At 34.6% G+C, this 18,984-nt stretch overlaps 1 protein-coding gene across 2 annotated transcripts in view; it reads left to right on the top strand.

Annotated features, from left to right (window-relative positions):
* SEMA3D (semaphorin 3D) overlaps positions 1–18,984 on the top strand; it is a 190,985-nt gene that overhangs the window by 18,820 nt on the left and 153,181 nt on the right. The window contains exon 2 of one of the 2 annotated variants that reach the window (XM_016957660.4): positions 14,426–14,557. The exons of the other annotated variant lie outside the window; for it this stretch is intronic. The gene's annotated coding sequence lies outside the window, so the exon portion shown is untranslated. The remainder of the gene's footprint in view (positions 1–14,425; positions 14,558–18,984) is intronic. 2 annotated transcript variants of the gene reach the window in all.

The raw sequence follows: 18,984 nt of genomic DNA, 5'->3' as shown, positions 1-18,984 counted from the left end.
TGTAATTGTCTTTAAAAAATAATAAGAGCCACAGGTTGATTAATCTATTTCAGCCATTAGACTATGATAAGAAAAGTATAAAATTCTGTCAAACTTTTCAATTATTATATACACTCCAGTCCAAAATATATGTCGTTATCAAAAATATGCACGGGAGCAGTATAGAGTACCCCTACTAGTGTTTTGTTTATAGCTGTTTGTCTGTGAGAGGTAGACTTATCTAAAGTATTACCATTTTCTATTTGTTATCTGGATGTGGACAAAGAGAAAGATAATGTTTTTACACAATATCATGCTTTCTTGATGTGGTCACCTTTAATAATAGAAACCAAAAGAAACATTTCCCAATGTATTCATCATAATTCTATCAGGAAGCAGATGTGCAGTCTTATTTTTCTTTTAAATCATGTATTTATTTATTGCATTATATCTTTCAGTTGTAGATATTTTCCTGTAGAGGGAAATTCCATCCTTCCTGGAATAATAATTCCCCAAGTTTTAGATGTATTTTTTTAAACTGGGGATTTGACAATGAAAATACACCCTTCCTTCTTAAATATATTGGCCTTTTGATTATACCTCTATACAGGTAGACCTTGAATGCTTATAATGCTTCTTGAAGATATTTCGTGTATTTATAACAATAAATTAAGATAATTTTATGGGCAAAGTCACTTTCTTACTAATCTACCACAAATAGACCTCCAATATTAGTATCAGCTTCACAGTAAATTATATCATTCAAAGGTGAAAATTTATAACACAACCACCGATCCTTCTAGCTTTCTCATTACTTTCCTTCATTCCCGTTGAAATGCTTTATGTTTCTATGAGAACATCACCACCCTTGACTGTTCTGCATATTTCCAGATACTCTTGGCCTCACTTCTCTATTTAACCAGCCAAGACCTCCAGATGAGGCATTTCAAGCAAAATGTTTCAGCCTATTATAACATTTCAACTCTTGACATTTCAATGTAGTTGATATAGCTCCCTGCATGATGAAACATAATATTGTTTTGGCTTTTTATGATCTTCAGGCGGGTCTCAGTTTACCTGTGTCTAATGAAATATCTGCTGTTTCTCCAGCCACCCTAATGGATATTTCTCTAAGGCCAATACGTTTGTATTGATTTCAGGACATTTTTTCAGTTAAAGTTTGTTTAATTTGGTAATTTACATTCACATTCACTGTACACCATCACTTAGATAATAGTTCTGATCAGTTGCTTTGGCTATAATCCATTACCACCTTTGTACAAAACCTCTAACTCATGTTTTCTTATCCACTTTAAAGTTCTTCCAGCCCTTCAGATATAAAATGTCAAAAATAAAACGGGGCTTTCATTTTTTATTTTTTCCCTTACCGACTCACTGAACCTCTTTTCTTTATTTTTATCAGCACCATACGGCTAGTAATTTGAACTTTACACATCAGTCATCTCTAATGCAATACAGAGCAGGTCCTATGAACCTAGTCCCACCTGGGTTCCCATCCCAATTCTGTCACTAACAAGCTTGTAGCCTTGGGCAATTTGCTTTATCTCTCTATGCCTTAGATTCAACATCTGCAAATGAAGTATTAAGAGTATTTAATAAATTACTGTGTGGATTGAGTTAATATGTGTTCACAACTTAGAATAATGTCTGGTCCTTAGTAATACCTCATAAATGTTAGCTACTATTATTATCACTTTCCTTTGCTCTTTATTTCCAATTACTTCAGCAAGTTTTCTTAAAACTTGCCTCCTTTCCATCGTCACTGCCAACACCATGATTCAAACCTTCATGTTCTTTTGCCTGAACTATTTTATTAGTTTTCTAACTCATATTTTTCTTCTCATTTTATCATAAGCCCTAACCAAGTTAGGATATTGTATTTAAGAACCTTTGTCATTGTTAGTAAGACTTTATTTGGTAAGATCAACATCGTGTAGAAAAATACATAATTTAAGCAAAACTAACAACGACATTAAGTATGACGTGTATATATATAGCATGTTTGAATGTGTATATGTGTGTAGGTATATGAAATATAGTAGTAAATAAAGTAAGAACAGTATCATTCCAAGCAAATTAGATTCTCATGATTATTAAACCTGTTTATGCCATTAACCGTATTCTTGGCACCTTCCTCTACTGATTAAAAAATTGATGAAGCGCATTATATACTCAGATACATATTTATATAATTTTGTTAGGAATAATATATGTCCTTTTAAGATATATGAACCCATCTGCATTTTCCCTTGCCTCTTCTTTTTAACATCTTCTCTGAATATTTCTGTAAAAGGCTGACCTTTGGAAATACTTTGTAGTGTTTGAGATGCGTGATTGCTTTCTCTACCACATATTTTCTCCATAAAAGGAGACTTATGCCACATACTTGCTCCTATTTTATATGAGAATAATTGTCAGGAATAACTGATGTCCTTCTTAGTTTAAAGGGAATTACCTGAATTGGTTTTAAAGAAATATATTGTGAACTTTTTAAAAGATGGTATGCATATGTACTCAGATATTGAAAAATCACAGGCGATGAAACTATTGTGGGTGAAGCACGATTTTCTCCTGATAAGGTAAACTCAAATAAAGTGACTGGCCTGTTTGGACACCTCTGGTGTCATTCACTCCCTCCTACAAGTGATGGCAGAATCCAGTGTAAACACAATACCCTTGTCATGATTGGGTTGTAATCTAACTTTGCAGTTTAGCCTGTGTTTATCTTAGTCACATGAAACTATTACATCACATCTTTCTCATGTCGTATCTTATGTGTCTATTGAAACATTATCTATTCACAAACTCTCGCTTAAATGATTTCTCTACTGTGAAATTTTCTTTGATTCTACTACATCTCCCATCCATCTCACTCTAGAAGTTTTTTTTTTTTTACCATTTAATTCATCTTCTATATTTCTTTTTTTAATTTACATAACTAAGTTTTATTATTATTATTATACTTTAAGTTTTAGGGTACATGTGCACAACGTGCAGGTTCATTACACATGTATACATGTGCCATGTTGGTGTGCTGCACCCATTAACTCGTCTATCGCAAGGACATAAAACCAAACACTGCATGTTCTCACTCATAGGTGGGAATTGAACAATGAGAACACGTGGACACAGGAAGGGGAACATCACACACTGGGGACTGTTGTGAGGTGGGGGGAAGGGGGAGGGATAGCATTAGGAGATATACCTAACGCTAAATGACATCTTCTATATTTCTTGTATAGCACTTTCATTCTGCCTAAATTACAGCTCTTTGTATACATGTTTTATATCTCTAAGTGCCTGTTGTTTCCTTGAATAAAAGGCCACATTTTATTTACCAGCTACAAATACAATGGAGTTGAGTTTTATACAGGTTCTAAGTTCTAAAATCAATATTTAAAGTTGAAATTTCCTACTGTCAACATTATCCAGACAAATCCTAATGTAATATATAAAATGTATTATACAAAATTTGTGTGCCACAAAAGTGGCTGACATTCAGTCTTTCAATAAACTACAACATTGAAAGTTTTCCTCCTGTATTGTGTCAAGTCACTTTCTTCACTTCAGCACCAGATGAAGTAATTGGCTTGTCTTTAGAGGCTGTGTTGTATGAAGAAATCCATGCATCTTTAAGCATGAAAATCAAATGCAGCTTGCGGAGATGCTCAGACTATGATAACTTATAATGACTAAGGGAATCTAATTTTCCTTTCCAAAAAAATATTTTTTAAAGATTGGCAGCTCAAAAATGCTCTCTATCTGCTTAGATTTTAAGAAATTTTGTTATCAAGTTCATAGGAGTTTAGATAAATAAGTATATGTATAGATACATACAGATAGAGATAGGTTTGGGTTAAAACAAACAATAACAACTAGTTTAAATAACTAGTTTAAATCCGTGATAGGTGGTATCATTATACAGTGATATTATGTAGTGACTTAGTTCAAGTTATTATTCAGTGAAGGCTCCCATGTAGCAACGTTATGAAAAGGGCATACTTTTGCTCAAATAGACCTTTATTCAAATCCATGCTCTGCTACTGACTGATTGTAAGACCTGAAGCACTCACTACACTTCTCTGAGCATCAACTTTATTTCAAACTAATTAGCATTTTGAAAAGTTTTCCAAAAGAGTCTGAAATAAGATGTGTAGAGTTTATTTCATAGTAAACATTCAAAAAAGATTGGTCATTATTACTTATTATTGATGTTTCCATTTACAAAATAAAAATTTATAACATGAAAATTGAAGCTTTTCTTGTTAGAATGGGAGTCTGTAACTTTACTCAGTTCAAGTTATATTTGAAAGATTGGCAAAAATTACTTTTCCTTACTGTTTCTGAAAAGCATTCAGATATGAAATGCTTGGTTATTTACTTGAATCAGGATTGAAACATTTGGCTGGTTGAAAGCAATTCTGGGAATGAGAATAAGTGAGCCACTTTAAATGATTAAAGCTGGATTTCTGAATTGGGTCTTTCAGAAATAAGGGGCTTCTTTGCCCATTTTCCAGGAATTTACATTTTTCATAGTAAATTGTCTTGGATCAGATAAATTTTAAGTAACATCTTTCACTTTATTCATTACTTTAAAAAATTCATCTTTAAATTACCTAGTTATTTCCTACTGTCCTGTTATCCTTTCTGTTGGAGAGTTGATTCTTTTTTTCTTATTTTTCCATCATGCTGATCATTTTTATAGCCTTTTTTTTTTCCAGATTCCATTTCTGATCTTTGAAGTATTATAAATCTTTCAAGACTTTGGAAATTATGATTATGTTTTACTGTTCACTCTGGTGACAAGCACTGTATTCTTTGCTTTATAACAATTTTCTTACTGAATTCTCTTGATTTATTGTGTGGTGGGTGATATTACTTTCTCCTTTTTCAAGTGAAGAAACTGAGGTATAGAGTGATTAAATAACTCGCCCCAGTTTCCTCCTACTAAGCTGTCAAGATAGAACGTGGAACCAGGCAGTTTGATTTTAGAGTTTAAGTTCTTCACTGCTGCACAAGCATTGGCTCACTTTCATGGAGAGGCCACTTTCCAAGTGCCTTTTTTTTTTCTTTTCTTTGTATTCTGTTTTACTTTCTAATCTTACTGTATATTTTGGATTTGTATATACTTCTTTTATATTCTTACTTCCCATCCTTGTCTTTCCTTCTCGTTAGCTCACCTCCTTGGATGTCCTCGGCCTCTAAACCTCTGCCTTATGACATTCAGTCGCTGACTCAGTTCCTTTACTTCTGTCTTCCAAGGAGTCTGAACATTTTAAATGTTATTTTCCTTTCAGTCAGTTCCAAGATGATGTTTGCCTCTGCTAAGTGTATTTCCTCTCAGCTACTGGAACCTTCTGTTCTGCAGATTGCTCCTTGGTGCATTTAGGAAGACGTTGTCAAGTTTGCTTTTGGGCATATGCTTGTTTTCAGTTTCTGGAAACTTGACAGAGCTTCCAGTCTTTTTCCACATTCTTACTCAGGTTTTCCTCACCCTCCCAGTACACCTTTCCCATATTGTTCTTCCTTCCACTTACTGCTCCACTCCACTGCATCTTTAGAGTGTCCTTTTGTTCTAAATGCTGAAACCTACCTGAAATTTCTGGCTTTTTTTCACTGTGGCATGAGTTGCATTTTAATCAACTATGACATGTCATTCTTAGAAAACAAAGGTAATTCAATGAAAACAAATGGCTACGCATTTTGGAAACTTAAGCTAATAACTTTTGTTATTATTAATTTTTACCTGATCTACGTCACCTGCTTCTTTCATTTTTCTTTCACAATAATTTCACTTTTAATGATTCCCAACAAACTTATGATAAGGGTGTGGTTTTATGCAATAATCACTGTTTTGTTAACTCTGTGTTTACTGATGCTGTGACTTAGTACATGAATTGCGCAGGACATACAGTGCAGTGGAAGGATCACTTGTTGGGCAGTTGGAGGATGCAGGTCTTTGCTGTTGTTAGCCCTTCTTTCTACTTGACTTTGGCTGCTCAGAAACCCCTCTGATTCTTGCTTTGTTACTTGTGAAACAGAGGATGAGGAATATCTAACTCCAAAGCTGAAATTAAGATGAGATTAAAAAAAAAACACGTTTTACAAATTGGGAACAGCTACGAAACAGGTACAGATTATTATTATATTGACTCTCAAAGCACAGAGATGAGTGTTTATCAGACGAGCAAACACATAAAATGAAAACAAATGGACAGTCTGACTAGAGTGAGAATTTCATTTCTTCAGAGTTTTCTATTGTGCATCAGATGTTTCTTAAAATGCAGAAATCTTCACTTTGAGTTTTAATAAAAATATATTTGTATGCGGCACTGTGAATATTTAAGTTGTAAGATAGTGGATGACATACCTGTTTTGCTAACTCAAATATCATAATCCAAAAATAATACCTGTGTGGGTAGTTCAGTTTCTTCCTATAATGGGTATTACAGAGTGATTCATAGAAAAAAACACAGATTGGCCTATATGTACATGCAACATATGGATAAATAAGTCCCACCTAAGAATTGTTTGCTTCCTTCTGTGAAGAGCCATCTCACTCCTACGTGAATGGTAGTTGTTTTCCTCTCTTCCTGCTTCTTGCAACTCTCCCCGCCTACTCCACCCGCAACCATCCTCAGTTCCAGCCCTGTCTTCTTTGCCCCTCCAGAGGCCATGGGTGCCTGGGTTTTTCATACCCTGCAAAGTTACAGCAGGGGAGGGAGGAACAATTTTATGATTAAAACATTATAAAATATTTATGATTTATTTCTGTATCTATCTATATGTTATTTATATATTTTATATTTACCCCTATTGCTAATTATGTGAGTGATTCATTCACATTTTAATATTTTAAAATATTAATTTGCAAACCAACACAAAGAATCACTGTAAGCCATGTCAAAAGGACCAATTATTTGATTTTATTTAGTTCCCTTCTGGAAACTGCTGAATTAATTTACTATTTCAGGTGAAGACTAGTGTAACAACAAAACATGGAAGATAAAGCTAAAATTTTTAGTCCCTTTGAAAATTGAGTTTGAATTATTATTAATTTTCTGATATTTCCTTATTTTATGTTGATTGTGTTGTCTTCCAGAATCATGGTCACCCCTGTGTGGTCAAGTTGCCTGTATTTTATTTACATTGTCCGACTGATGTTATCCATTCCCCTCCTCCATACGTGCAAGTAGTCATTGCTTGCATTTTTATACTTCACTTCCTAATTTTAGGGTTGACTTCTTTTCTGCTTCATTGCAATTATTCTTCATAAACCTCTTCTTCTAGTAAAAAATTAAATAATACTTTTTTCCCCCAGAGTTTTGATATCTTTTGCTGGTTTGCAGAGAGGTACTTTGTCTATCAACTTGTTGCTCATCCAAGTTGAGCTTCTTTAGTGCTTTAATCTTCCATCAGAAATCATCTTTCTTTGTATCTTAATCATTTTTCCATCATGTCTCTGAACTCCTTCCAGCTTCCCTGCACCTTTTGGATAATGAGAAGCCTGGGTCTGAACACCAGGTGCAGTCCCACCAGTCCTGTTTAGGAGGGTCCCATTACCTCCTGTGCTGCTATGATGTTTTCTTGTTCCCTAAGGTTCTCATTAGAATGATGATGCATGTTTCTACAGGCAGAGAGTCAGGCAAACCGCCTACAGCTGCCTTCTGGCTAATTCTTTTTCCATCGTGGAAATCTCAGTTTCAATTTCTCTCTCTCTTTCACTATGACTCTGTCTCTCTTGTTCTTTATAGTATTTATTTTACTCATTCTGCCTGACTCAGATCTTATTCATGTGTTTATTGACTTCTTTATTTTTTTTTCTATATTTCATCAGACCCATTATCTTCCCAGTCCTATACTTTCATGCTGGTGTTAATAGTAATCTCTGTCACTCTGACTGCATGTTCATCCATCTCTTAACCATATCAATTTCGTTCACACTTCAATGGTAAAAAAAAACACGTATTTACTTATATTTATATAATGCCTTACCTTTTTGTTTTCTATCAGATCAATAAGTAGCTTGACATTATCCTGTTAGGCTTAAAAACTCAATTTTATCAAAGTGGAATTGAGATATATATTATTTTCAGTATTACTGTTTGCAGTTCAATAAAATAACAGTTCAGTTTTTAATCCACAAATGATATAGTTCGTGGAGAGATGTGGTATATATGATATCTCTGGAGTAGTTACCGTAGAACTTATGGCTTGTGTTTCTTGAACACTAGTTGGTCATTCTCTCTTGCTTCACTTCCTTCTTTCCTATCTTTCTTGCTTCCTTCCTCCAGTCATATAATGGTTACTGAAATCCTACTATCTGCAGGACAGTGTGAAGGAAAGAATATGCACTGGTATTAGATGGCCTGCTGTCAAAGTGAATAGCTCTGCAGCTACATCAAATCATTTACATTCTGTCACTGTGTTCTCACCCATAACTGGAGTGGAGTTCAGCACTACGATGATTAAGTGAGAATAAGACATCATTTTATTCACAAATTAGAAGCCTAGTTAGAGATAAAGCCATAATAAATTTTTGGATAATATTGAGAAGAACCTTGACCACTTGAAAAGTTTGTCTTTCTTGTTTATAAAACAACACATGGCTCCCCATTGCCTACCAAATCAATTGCATCAAAACACCTTCAGAGTACACATGTGGTTTGTATATGACCAGAGGATGGAAGTGACAGAAGATGGAAAATAATGTAATGGTTCATGAATTAGGTAATAAAGACAGATGAGGACTAGAGTTAGAGGAAAATTTGAGTCTGGCACTTTAGATTTGGGAACCAATTTTAAAGTCAATGACTGTTAAAAAGGGGTAGATTCTGTCCTACCACCTGGAGTGTTTTCATGATTAATCCAGATTCCTTATCACCCCTCTTTGACTTGCTGCAATGAAAAATTTGAAGATGATGGCCTGGAAACTGCAATTTAACACCCTCCTCTACCCTTACTGACAGTTGATTTATGTGTTTATACTAGGTTACAAATTTTTAGCTGAAAGTGCAGCCAGTCATTGTCAAAATAAGAGAATATCAGGGTCTAAGATAAGTACGAGGAAAAAACAGATGAAAGGGGTTGAGGAACTAAAGGTGTTGGGTCCCACCAGTAGCTGAGGTGATGGTAAAGAGAGTGATGTGGGTAGCAAAGCAGTTAGACACAATAGACGCCGTCAGTGAGAAGGGGAGAAATAAGTCACAATGAGGAATTTGTGGAAAGGGCCAGAAATTCTGAGTTTCTGATCTTAGTGAAACAGAAAAAATTCTGATGATATATCAGGTGAAATTCACCCCTGATATTTCATGTAGGTTCTTTTCTATTTTCCCTAAGTGTTGGCTGGTCTGAGAAATAAAGGGACAGAGTACAAAAGACAGAAATTTTAAAGCTGGGTGTCCGGAGGAGACATCACATGTGGGCAGGTTCCGTGATGCCCCCCAAGCCGCAAAACCAGCAAGTTTTTATTAGTGATTTTCAAAAGGGGAGGGATTGTACAAATAGGGTGTGAGTCACAGAGATCACATGTGTCACAAGGTAATAAGATATCACAAGGTAAACAGAGTCAGGGTGAGATCACAGGACCACAGGACCAGGGCAAAATTAAAGTTGCTAATGAAGTTTCAGGCAGGCATTGTCATTGATAACATCTTATCAGGAAATAGAGTTTGAGAGCAGACAATCGGTCTGACCAAAATTTATTAGGCAGGAATTTCCTCGTCCTAATAAGCCTAGGAGCGCTACAGGAGACCGGGGCTTATTTCATTCCACAGCTATGATCATAAAAGACAGCCGTCCCCAAAGCGGCCATTTTAGAGGCCTCCCCTCAGGGATGCATTCTCTTTCTCAGGGATGTTCCTTGCTGAGAAAAAGAATTCAGCAATATTTCTCCTATTTGCTTTTGAAAGAAGAGAAATATGGCTCTGTTCTGCCCAGATCACTGGCAGTCAGAGTTTAAGGTTATCTCTCTTGTTCCCTGAACACTGCTGTTATCCTGTTCTTTTTTCAAGGTGCCCAGATTTCGTATTGTTCAAACACACATGCTTTACAATTTGTGCAGTTAACGCAATAATCACACGGTCCTGAGGTGACATACATCCTCCCCAGCTTGCGAAGATGATAGGATTAAGAGATTAAAGTAAAGATAGGCATAGGAAATCACAAGGGTATTGATTGGGGAAGTGATAAATGTCCATGAAATCTTCACAATTTATGTTCAGAGATTGCAGTAAAGAAAAGCATGAGAAATTATAAAAGTATTAATTTGGGGAACTAATAAATGTCCATGAAATCTTCACAATTTATGTTCTTCTGCCATGACTTCAGCCGGTCCCTAGGTTCAGGGTCCCTGAATTCCTGCAATAATGATACTAATCCATGTGCTTTGGGCGACTGAAGTGAAAACATGAAGACTGTTGGGTGTCGTTGAGGAGAGGAGCTACATCTCTGCCCAGCAGAGCCTTTGTTGGCTTGTTTTGTTTTGCTTTGTTCTCCCCAAACAATGTTGATGTATGTATGGCATAAACTGATGCAATTTATTTACTTATAAGCCTTGCAAAATACAAGTAACAAGAGAAATATGAGATCATATTGGGACATGGTGCGAAAAGCTCAGACATCAGAGTATTATAGGGAGCACATTTTAGACAGTATACATAAAGTGTAGGCAAGGGTCAAACTGTGAAGAAAAGACACATAAAATGTACAACAGGGAGCTGGTTAAGCATACCAAATTGTCAACTTATAAAAGCATCTTTCCAGGAATTTAGTCTCACTTGGAGAAACAAAAATCTTTTGGTTAATATTTTGAATATAACCAGAATCTTTCATACATGTTATTTTTATTATACTATGCTGATATTTTAACATTGATATCAAAACTGTTACCGTATTTGATATTGTTAACATAATTTATTTATTAACTGCCACATTTTTAGTATTGACTTTCTTTATCCATATAAGCAAATAAGGATGAAATTTTATTATTACAAAAACAAGAAAATAGAATAAAACTCTAGGTCTATTTTTTTTTAATCAGACTAAAAAGGTAGGCTTGTGCCAGAAACAGTGAGACATTCTGTATTTCAAAGTGCCATTTATTCCTGAAGCATGTCAGCCTCTGCACAGTGACCTTCTGTGTTTATCTTTATAAAGAGTAGAGTAAACCATTATGCAAACACACTTCCATTTGGGCACTGTAGTGCCAAGTGTTAATGGCATCATTATTCCAAACAAAGCATGTTTAGAACCATTACTTTTTGTTTTATTTTTCTTGTGGGGATTTCCATAAAGTGTCTGTGGGCTATAAGATATTTGCTTGATATAACTATTTTCTTCTTACTGTCTGTTATGCTAATGGTATTTTGTGGTGTTTTTGGTAAACAGGTTGATTTACTTCATAAAGAGCCTGTTTAAAAGATTACTTTTTAATCTGTGTCAGCTCTCTTTCTTTGTGTGTCCTCTGTATTTCATGAATATAAATGGCTTGTTGATGATGACTTGTGTGGAAAATGTAAGCAACTCATAAGGGGATGAAATTTGCTCATAAATTAGGATAAATTCTTAAAATTTTTCAATACCAAATTAAAATGTAGTTAAGACCATAGGTCTTAAAGAGATATTATTTTTCTGAAATGTGATTTTTATAACTTTATACTCTGGAAAATTCGATTATTCCTTTAAGTTGGAAGAATCAAGCTCTAGAATTCTAGGCAATACATTGAAGTTGGAGATTGATTTATTATCTTAAGAATCACTTGTGGCCAGGTGTGGTGGCTCACGCCTGTAATCCCAGCACTTTGGAAGGCCGAAGGGGTGGATCATGAGTTCAGGAGACAGAGACCATCCTAGCCAATGTGGTGAAACCCCGTCTCTACTGAAAATACAAAAGTTAGCCAGGTGTGGTGGCATGCGCTTGTAGTCCCAGCTACTCAGGAGGCTGAGGCCAGAGAATCGCTTGAACCCGGGAGGTGGAGGTTGCATTGAGCCGAGATCTTGCCACTGCACCCTAGCCTGGGTGACAGAGCGAGACTCCATCTCAAAAAAAAAAAAAAAAAAAAAATCACTTATATTGCAGCATAATGCAAGATAAATTAAAACATTATTTTGTCTACACTTCTAAGCTAATATGTATATATGTAACAAGTAGGTGATAAAACTAGCAATTATCAGAAGAAAAATAAAAATAATTAATAACTGGATAGGCCAGTGCACATTTGGAATTAAAAGCACATCAGCTAAAATAAAGGGAATTGTGTAAGTGTGACATAAGTCATATTGTTCATTCATATTTTCAAGAGCTCGGCATTTAATTGTTGTTGACTGAGGTGCCACAACTTCATGAGATATCAAGGGCTCATTACTTGTTGCTCTATGATAAATGCAAATATTATCTCTGGCAATATTAAATGTTTTATAATTTGCATTCTGTTGAAGAGCTAACCCTCATTAGAAATAAATATATAACTAAAATAAAACATGAATATATGTATGTGTGACATCTCTAAAAGGTAAATAAGCTGTTTTATAGTACCTAAATGTATAAGTGAATCATTTGCAAAATGTCTTTAATTAACACCACCTATTGGGCCTGTTCCCTGATTTGTCTACTATTTAAGATTTGTGTACTTTTGCATGTTACACCGCTGCTGGAAATACATTAAGTTTCAGTATGACTAAATGTTATAAGGGGTTTAATATGTACCTGTGGAAAACAAAATAACTAATGGACCCATCAGGGAGATTAAAACTAAGACGATAGCCTCATAAGCACTAAACTCTAATGGATAAGTAACTAGCATCCAAGAGATGTAGTGCACAGTAAGACATCTATTTAGTTATATATTTTTATCTCTTAGCAATATATATATTTAACTTACAAGAGAAAATACAAAATTTTTATTCTGGTAGAGTGTTTAGGGGTAACGTATATGGATATCATTGTCCTGCTTTGAAAAACTTTTTTTAAGTCAGATGGACTGGCAGGAATGCATAGTGTGATAATAAAGCAAATGTCAAAAAAAAAGTGTAGAATCTAGGTGTGGGTGTACAGATGCTTTCTGTATACTTCAACTTTTCTGCATGTGTGAATTTTTTATAATAAGATGTTTGAAAAAACTTTGCAATGCAAGATGATTACATTATTTTTAAAGCAATCAATTTGAAAAACTGTGGAGATGACAGTAATAACATGACACAATTCTTTATATATAGAAAGACAAGTTATGCTTTATCTTTAAATGAATACCTTTAAAAATAATGACATCTGAGCTTAGCTAAATTCTTTTCAGACTTATGCATATTTTTTGTAAAAAGGTTTTACTCTTTTCTCTTTAGATTATGTGTTCAAACCTAATTATCTTTTATGGTTGTCTATTATTTAGGGCCAACCTAGACTTATCACCTTGTGTTGTATTTTAGTCAATGCACTTATTCAGTTTTATGGTTCTCTCTGGTACATTTACAAAGTGCACTTTATACTGCACTTCTAGTTTCCTATAAACAAGGAGACAATCTGTTCTACTGTATTTCAAATCACTGCCATCCTGACCATTACTTCATTTGCAATAAAAGTCACAAACTGTGCAAGTGCATTTCATACATGTTCATTTCCAAGGTGTTAATAAGTAAATGTCTGGTCGGCCTTGGTACAGAGAAAGAGAAAGTAACAGACATCCCCCAACCCCCACCCCACAACATGGTAGGATTTGTGTGAGGCTTGATGGGATACCAAGAGTATGATTCGCTGCCCATTTCCCTGAGGCTCCCTTCCATGGGAACATCCATGTTTGTTCCATCTTTCTAAAAAATAAAATAAGATTTCTATTGAAAGGTAAATGTTGTCAACCACTAAGAGTTATTAATAACTGAGCTTTGATGAATGTATGTCCTAGCCAGCCCCGAGGAAACTGGGCTTGGGGAGAGTTTGGAACTTGGGAATTCTCTGTAGTGTCTGAACATTCCTTAGTTTAGCAGGCACAGGAAATATGATGGCTTGGAGGTTAGGCAAGCAGAAGCAAGCAGTAAGGCACTGTAAGCAGTAAGGAGCAGATAAGGGTTTCTGTAATGGTTGATTTTATGTGTCCACTTGACTGGGCCATGGGGTGCCCAGACATTTGGGAAAATATTCTGGATTTGTCTGAGATGGCATTTTTGGATAAGATCAACATGTGAATTGGTAGACTGAGTAAAGCAGATTGCCGTCTGTCATGTTGGTGGGTCTCATCCAATCAGTTGAAGACCTAATAGAACAAAAAGCTTGACATTCCCACAAGTGGGAGGGAATTTCCTCTTGCCTGGCTGTCTTGAGCTGGGATATTTATTTTTCTGCCTTTGGACTTGAACTGAAACATCTGACTTTCCTGGTCCTGGAACCTGAAAGTGTTTGGACTGGAACTACAGTATTATCTCTCCTGTTTTTCAGGTCTTTACACTTGGACTAGAACTATAACATCTGCTGTCCTGGTTGCCAGGCTTTTGAACATACACTGTTGGTTCTCCTGGATCTTCACCTTACCAACTGCAGATCTTGGGACTCATCAGCCTCAATAATTATGTGAGCCAATCTCTTAAATAAACCTCAATAGATAGATAGATAGATAGATGCATTTCTCCTATTTGTTCTGTTTCTCTGAATAATTCTAATGCACTGTCCTTGGGCTGATGTGATTGGAGAGGAAGCACTCTACATGACAGTTTGTTAAGGCAAACTTTGGATAATCTATGTCCATACTACATACAATGTTATTTCTAGACATGATCACTCCAAGATGTTGGAATTCAAATAATGATTGGGTCTCTGCTGTATCATCTTAATGACTCTTGAAACAAAAATAGCATAAAGTAATTGTAATTCTTTGAGTCCTGTTAGTTATATACAGTTGACCCTTTAACAACATGAGTTTAAACTGGGTGGGTTCACTTATATTAGAGTTTATTTTTTCAAACAAACAGATACAGTATTCTCAGGATGCAAAACCTGCTTATACCAAAGGCAGTCTTTTTGTATAGTAGGGCTCTGCAGGGAGGACTGTGGGAAATTTTGCACACGTTGGCATATGAGAATGGCAGAGTTCCTGGAACCAATCTTTGGTGTGTATCAAGGGATGAATATACATTATAACATTGCCATTAGGTTAGGAATCATCTGCAAATAGTTATTTACCTCTCTCAGAATTAGCAGGCATAGCTTTCTTGTGATTGCTTGATTTGAACATGTCACAGTGTCCCAGTTCCTTAGGCTGCTAGACTTGACTTTGACTTGCATCAGTGACTACTTTTGCTTTAGCTCCAGAACTAAAGATGAACAATTATGGTAGTCCCTTCTACTATTTTATTTGTTGTATAGAATAACAAAATACACCATGTAAGCACCAAGTAATTTATCAGTTTCTAATCCTAATACATGTTTTTATTTGTTTTCTAAAATATACTCTTTCAATATAAATTATTTTGATGAGATTATTCATCTATGTTTGAAGACACATTGCTTGTATGTAATCTTGGCAATGCTCTATTATTTTTAGTTATTACTATGCAAAAAATCAACATCATATTCTGTTATTGTTGTGTTGTTTCATTGTTTGATAGGCATAATTAATAGCTCTCATTTTTCTTTTACTATAAGATTGTGATTAACATTCATCGTAGTTAACTTTCATCGTAGTTAACTTGTCTTCTTCCACAAATCAGACATAGTGTTGTCCTCAGATTATAAACTATTAATTTTAGGGCAAGAACAATGATGTCTTTTGACTACCATATAATTTAATTTGGTGATCGGAGATCAAATTTAATTGTAAATATTGATACCTCTTTTATTTGCTTATGGCCCACAGTGATTCTTTTACATGCATCTTTGGCTTATTCTAACAATCAGTAAGAGGTAATTCATTCATTACTTATTTACACATTACCGTAAGATTTGTTTAACAGGTACTTGAAATAATCAAAACCAAAGATTAAGGAACCCTCACTCTGAACAAAGAAATATTGTCCTACAAGTAAGGATAGGTATAAAATAAAACATAAAAACAAGACAAGGCAGAGATAAATGGTTAATAAATCAAAGGGAGACAAAATTGTACAGTGGTTATGAAATCAAAGATTATTAAATTTAAACAATTTTTTCATATATTCAGCCAAGAAGCTATAAGATAATGAACTATTCTATAATTAGAAAATAAAGAAAACATCTCAAGGTATATAATACAATTGTAAGAGATGTTCCTTGCAAAAAAGTTTTGTGGACTTTTTCATTATTTTTATCAAAGTAAGGTCAAAAAACTTTTTTTTACAGACAGTCTAAAATTTGGAATTTTAAAATAGGAATTTAAAATTTTCTTCTAATATAATAGTTTAAGTTTGTCTAGAACTTTCAGGTCAATGTGATGAACTAAACAGAAAATATTACCACAAAAAGCTCTACCAGTACAAGATGCTTTGAGAATATGAAAGAAATAGTACTAAATACACTATAATATACTGAGAATTGCATACCTTGATCACACACACACACACACACACACACACACACACATGCATACACATATGCATACACACATCAACTACGGTGCTCTATTTTAACCAGCATAGAAATATATATTGTCTAATCCCTAGTTCTGATTAAGAACTCCCTAGTTCTGATTAAGAACTCCCTAGTTCTGATTAAGAACTCCCTAGTTCTGATTAAGAACTATATTCTTTCTGGAACTGATTTTGAAAATAATCTGCTACTGTTTGTTAAGAGTATCACATTGTTTTTGTTTGCTTTGTTTTAATTTGGGGTTGGGAAAATTTTCCAGAAATCTTCTATACATGTATAAACTTGGAGATGTTTACCTGGTTTATTTTGAAGATTTCCAAAGTGAAGAATGAAAAAAGAAATGAGGACAGACTATACAAGCCCAAATTAAGGAATGAGAAAATGGACCATTTTCTTGGGTTGACAACACTTTCTCTATTCAGTTTTACATAGGGTTTTTGCAGCAATTTTTTTTACATAGTTTTACTAGACTTTCAGTCTCAGTAATATCAGATAACGTCTCTAATTATATATGTGTGGTGTGTGTGTGTGTGTGTGTGTGGATTTTTTTTATTGTAGGTAACAGTGCTGTTTAAAATTTATATTGCTTAGTATTTGAGAAACTTTCAGATGATATTAAGCTTTTAAATAGGTTAAGCTTTTAACTGAGTTAAATTGCTTTAGAACTTTAGAAACATTGTTTTAAAATATTATTTTGTTTGTCTAACATTTACAATAAAAGGAATTAACAGGAAACACAAAATAATACCATTCACCATTCACCACAGAGGGAATTCAGTGTAAAGAAAGTCATCTTTGGATCCTTTCCAGTGTGGCTTAATTGTGGCACCACAATAAGGGCATTGTTATGCCAGGTCTTACCTACTTCATTACTTTATACATAAACTCAGAGAACTGAAATATAGAAAAGCTGCGATGACTGTAATCTTCTAGGTATAAATGTAGCAAAAGCTAGAAGATACTGAAGAGTAAAGGAGTTAAAATGAACGTTAAGATGTAAGCAGTAAATTGATTAGTACATTGCATACACAAATTCTCCTTCAGGTTTCAGGTTTGATTTGGGAAGTGATTCTATTTACAGGGACATATATATATATTATATATATATAAAATATATATAATATATATATAAAATATATATATCCCTGTAAATATATGTGTATGTGTATATATATATCCCTGTAAATATATGTGTGTGTATATATATATATTATATATATATATTTCTAGAAAAGTATTTAGAACAGAAATATCTTTCCAAGATTTTCAGTTCTTAGTACCGTAACAGCTCAAAATTTTTTTCATCACACCTCTAGGCCAACAAACAAATACCAAGAATTCTGACTATTACAGTTAAGGCCAAACAACTAAATAAGTATTTATGTCCTGACAACATAAATTAAAACAAAAAAAAGTTTTACATGTTTTAAATTTAAATATTCTTAAATTACATATGAATTACTTACTAATGGTGAGTGCGTATGTGTTGGGCACCATACAACTTCTCAAACCTTGGAATCAGATTGAACACTGAGATCCTTAGTACCTGTTCCATGAGGACTTTTGGGGATACTTGCTTTACTAAGAACCCAACTTCACATAGCTATGACCCCTTGAATGTAACCCCCTTGAATGTTAAAATTAAGAAATAGCTTGACTAGTAGTTAATACAGTGTCTGATAAATAGTGAGTATTGTTGTGTTTATCTTGAAATTTTAAAATATCTTACAGCATTCCTGATGAGTTCACTGTATTACTCCAGAGTGTCTTGCACATAGTTTTGGAATCACAGTGTTAGACTATTAGATGCTAATGTTAATCGTAGCCCCTGAATCTTAATTGAGAAGTCCAGTAGCCTCTGACATGGTGGAAGTGAATGGAAGCACTGTAAGTCTACTATAAAAGCTCAGTACCTTCTTTAATCTCATTGTTTTCTGATTTTTTCAGTCCATTATGGCAAATATTCCCTAGGATTTATAATATCACAAAGTCTGTGACTGAAAATTTGATGTTAGCACTTACAGTGATGATAAATGAGACCATCATCATTGTTTGAGGCAAGTGTTACTTTTGGTTTTTGTTTGTTTGTTTGTTTTCATTTTTTGCTGTTTGTTTATTTTTTGAGACAGAGTCTTGCTCTGTCATCCAGGCTGGAACGCAGTGACACGATCTTGGCTCACTGCAATCTCCTGGGTTCAAGCAATCCTGTCTCAGCCTCCCAAGTAGCTGAGATTACAGGCACGTGCCACCATGCCTGGCTAACTTTTTGTATTTTTACTTATTTATTTGGGGAGGCAGGGTTTCACCATGTTGTCCAGGCTGGTCTTGAACTCCTGACATCAGGTGATCCACCTGCCTTGGCCTCCCAAAGTGCTGAGATTACAGGCATGAGCCACCACGCCTGGCCAAGTGTTACTTTTGTATTTTTAAGAAAATAA

Source organism: Pan troglodytes, chromosome 6 (genome assembly GCF_028858775.2).
Source record: "Pan troglodytes isolate AG18354 chromosome 6, NHGRI_mPanTro3-v2.0_pri, whole genome shotgun sequence".
Classification (NCBI taxonomy): Eukaryota; Metazoa; Chordata; class Mammalia; order Primates; family Hominidae; genus Pan; species Pan troglodytes.
This window is presented reverse-complemented; position numbering and strand designations above follow the sequence as displayed.